The sequence below is a fragment of the Fragaria vesca genome, linkage group LG6, assembly GCF_000184155.1.
Source record: "Fragaria vesca subsp. vesca linkage group LG6, FraVesHawaii_1.0, whole genome shotgun sequence".
NCBI lineage: Eukaryota > Viridiplantae > Streptophyta > Magnoliopsida > Rosales > Rosaceae > Fragaria > Fragaria vesca.
Window position 1 is genome coordinate 23,853,189 of NC_020496.1, and position 4,777 is coordinate 23,857,965.

Below are 4,777 nucleotides of genomic sequence, written 5' to 3' on the forward strand. Positions count from 1 at the left end.
TATAGCAAAATGAGGGGTTTGAGGTGGTTGTAGTTGGTGGTGTTGGGGTTGTTGGTCCTCTTCTTCGTCGTAGTTGTTCGGGGTTTCAATTAGGTCGGGGGAGTGGGGAAGGTGGTGGCGGTGGAGGCGAGGCGACTGCGGTTAGGAGGGAAGGGATAGACGAGAGAGAGAGAGAAGTAAAAGACTAGAAGCTAATTTTTTTTTTTTTGAGAAATAAGCTATTGTTGGACCGAGTAAAAGAGAAAAAGAGAAGAGAATATGGTAAGAGGGGTATTTTAGACACTGCGTTTCAAATGAGGCACAAACCTGAAAACTGGGACCCGATGTCGGCTCCAGCTTGGCGCATGACATCACATTTATAGGCGATTTTAGATTTTGTTCGGTTTTGATGGGTCTTAAGAGTACAAGGGTACACCTGATTAAAAAAAAAACAGGGACACACGTGAAAAATGACTTAAAGTTCAGGGTAGCACACTGAATTTAATCCAATCTATTAACATGAGGTATGGAGGTAACCAAGACAATCTATTATCATATTTGTAAAGTCTGTATCATGTAATTTGGAGGATCTGAAAACATAAAAAGAAAAAAAATTGCTTGAAAGATTAATTAACATGCGATTGGTGAACATATACAGAAAGTAAAAGCTCCAGCCATCAATCCCATCATCGTCAAAAAATCCATAACCTAGCTAAAAGCACAACAACAAAGGGCAAATTAGAATGAGAAAGTACCTTTGTTATTATCTTAGAGCAAAGGAGAAACGTTGAGGTTGTGGTTCGTCAGGGGGCCAGTTCGTCTTCGTCAGGATCGTTTGACGTTTCATCTTTAGAGACAATCTGTGAAAATCTCATGTGTAGGGGTCAAATTTCTTTCAGGGTTTGATATTTATACCAAGCACCCGAGAATCCTACAAAGTCAGGCAAACAGTAAAACCTTGAAAGTCGATTAACTTTCCAATACCCCAAGATTATGACGGATATTTAAGAGTCTTGATTGAATACTTTTTGAAATCTGAATTGAATACCTATAGACTTTTGAAAAACATAAAAATCCTATATATAGACTCCTAATTGAATACACGTACCCTAAGAATATACAAATAATGGAAGATAAAGCAGTCTTCAACCATCATTAACACAAGGATATAGGTCGGCCTGATTCAAAGAACAAAATGATCAGAAGCAATTGCAACCGGTTGGTCTAACCTGGGCGCGGCTTATACTTTCAAGACATTAATTTTTTTTCATACTATCGATACCTGCATGTTGAAGACACACCATTAATTAAAATGGGCAAGTAACCTGTTCCAAGATATCTCCCATTCTCCCATAATAATCTATCTTCAAAGAAACTCATCGAGATATGTTACGCAAGTAACCTGTTCCAAGATATCTCCCATTCTCCCATAATAACCCTCCATTCTCTCCAAGTATGCTACAAATTGGACTAATCATTTCTTCAGTGAAAAGTGAGAACAACCAAACCAATATTTGCAATGGCTGAAGCTCAGGTTTCTGTAGACAGGTTCAGTGAGCTCCCACCGGAAGTTGCTCATCACATTATGGCCTTCCTTTCCATGGCTGATGTCACCCGAGTGAGCACATTGTCCAAAAGATGTAGAGGGCTTCATCTATCGAATCCCACATTGAATTTCGATTCATTTCCCTCTAAGTCCACCCTCACATTTGATAAGCGGTTGGAGTTGTTGAACTCCTTGGATCGCTTCCTGATCCAACGAGGGAATAACAAGCTAAAATACTTGTCCATTGATTGGGCTCCTGAATACCATCGATCATGGGGAAACCGAAATAGAAAGTCATTGTGTTCTTTAGAAATCAAGAATTCTGGGTTGGATTCAGCATGCAATATATTGTAATGTTGAAGAGCTTTATGTTTTCTTTGCAACTTTGGTGCCAGCTCTCGGTGATATTCTTCTGGATGATTTTATAGATTTTCCTTTTTGTGTCTTTGTTTGTGAGTCTTTGAGGTACTTAACCCTAGACATGAAGTGTACTAAACTTGAAGCTCCCTCCTTTTGTACTTCTCCTATCTCTAATCTCGTGTCCTTGTGTTTGAGAAATGTAACTATTGAAGATGATGAAGGGTTTTGCAAATGGGTCTCCTACTGTTGTAGGTTTATTAAGGAGCTGGGGATGAAACAGGTTCGTGGGTTGGAAAACATCACCATTGAAAGTTCGTCTTTGGAGTCATTCTCAATCCAGTGTCCCAGTTATCTACACATTGACCGTCTTGTAATCTCTGGTGATAAACTTGAAGAGATAGATATAAATTGGGAGTGTGATTCAAGAAAGCGCAACAACAGTTTGTTAAATATTTCGGCCCCAAATCTAATGTATCTAAAATGGCGAGGGAATATGTTGAATCATCAGCATATTGGAGAAATGAGTTCTTTGGAACAAGTTGAGATTTATCTGGGAGCTGCTAATGATGTAAATGACTTGCATAGCGTTTGTGAGCAGTTCTTGTGTAGTATAAGCAGTGTTCAAGTTCTTCTTCTAGACAAACAGACTGTCGAGGTAAAGAGACACTATCTAAACTTCATTCCCTCGATCCTTAATTAGTTGTATATGGTTTATATTTTGATCCATTAGATTTATCCATTTTGAAAATAATTATGACTTTGGTTTTTAATCATACTCTTGTAGACTTTGTTCAGGGAAGATTTCGCACCTAAACCATTGAGCAACGTTTGGTACTTGCAAATGTCAATTTTGACCAGCATTGACGACTTCCTCGTTCCAGCAATGACTTCTCTTTTCAGGGCCGTGCCTAATTTGACTACTTTGAATGTATCATATTTCCCTGAGTTTCCTTTCTGTGGTTTTGGAAATCATGCTTATGTAAGTGATTAAAGTGAAACTCACGAAATTCCAATCTTGGTACGTATACCTTTTGTATCAGATCAAGATTCTTTGGATTGATTGTTTGATACTTTTTCAGGTATCTGGATTTGATAGGGAATATTGGGAACTCGAGGGTCTTGAGTTTGTTTCTAAGCTAGAGGAGGTAACCATAGAGCTTACCACTGGGTCTAATGGATTTGAATTAGCAAGCTACATGCTTGAGCATGCTCGTAAGTTGAAGATGATGTTTGTTATTATTACACCTGATCAATCAAGTTTAGTACCGGAAATAAGGATGACCAACCTTACTCCCCATGGTAGAGTTGTCATTCTGGAAAGAGCTGCCTCATCATAGTGTTTGATGACCAAATTCTATGACTAAATAAGTGGATTTTGATGCTTCTTTCAGGGAACTTCTGTCGTGCAGTATTTGTTTCATGTGAAAGTCTCGATGCTTCTCTTGTTGTTTCAAGCTAGCTAGGGGTTCATTTGATGACGTTATTTATTGTGTTACTTATGTGTAAGAATGGCGCATCTTAATAGTTCCGGTGTTCTTAAAAGTAATCTTTTAATTTCCTTCTCATAGTTGATGTCACTCGAATCAGCATCATGTGCAAAATTGTAAATGTCCAAATGATGCCAATGACTTCATTTGTCGAATCCCAGTTTGAACTATAAATTCCTCCCAGTTTGAATTTGATAGAGAATGTCAAGTAAACTTCCCGATCGAATAAGGAGGTAACCATACAACATATATTGACATATACCTACTGCTGGAATGGATTTGAGTAAGAAGGGTATATGTATATGAGCATATATATGTAGTAGCTAGATCGGTTTGCGACTTTGCGCAACTGCTCATGAACACATGATGATGCTATGTTATACAAGAAAGGACTAAAACTATATGCCTTCAATTACTGCAGTAACGAAGTAAAATTTTCCAATCTTTTCTAGCTTACTCTGCAACTACTATTTAAAAAGACAACAAACAATGCAACACTCGTCAGAGACCTCCGTAAAACAAACAAAACAACTGTTATACACCTTCATGTACGTAATTAGAAGTATCGACATTCGTAGAGAATCAAAATGCTTAACTAAGTACTTTGGAGTTGTAATCCTTAATAATATCCTTCGGAGAAAGAAAGGTTGGAATATGGTGTACCGCAAAACTTAAAGGCCCTAATGGCATCCCATCAATTTCATCAACCCTCACAAGGTTCATGGTTTCAGGAGTGTAGAGCCATAACTTGTAATCTGCTAACAACAAATAAACTTTCCCCTCCTCCATAACTTTCAAAACTTGGACACTACTGCTTCTAAAATCGCCAGTAAGAGAATGAATTGTACCATATCCAATTTGAAGCACTTTGATCCAAGAAGCCTTGACGCCGTACTCTATCATTACCCAAAACGTGCGTCCATCATTTACAGAAAGTGAACCCCCTAAGACTCCCATTTGAGGTATAGAACTGCGATTGAAACAGTCAAACGGTACCAAGAGAATATGAATATTGCAATGTATTAACATTCTCCAAGAATGGAGTATATATACAAGAGATATCAAAACCTATTAGGAAACTAACTATGACAGAATATTCCTAATAATAACACAATATTCACAATCCTAATACTATAGGGTATGACTCACGCCAACACTCCCTCTCAAGTTGGCGCATACAAATCACCAATGCCCAACTTGTCAAGAGAGTCATGAAAGGCTTTACTTGAGAGAGCTTTCGTAAGGATATCAGCTAATTGTTCTTCAGAAGGAACAAAAGGAAAGAAAATAATCTGACCATCCAACTTCTCTTTAATGAAATGTCGATCTACCTCCACGTGCTTTGTGCGATCATGTTGAACAGGATTGTGAGCAATTTCAATAGCAGCCTTATTATCACAATAAA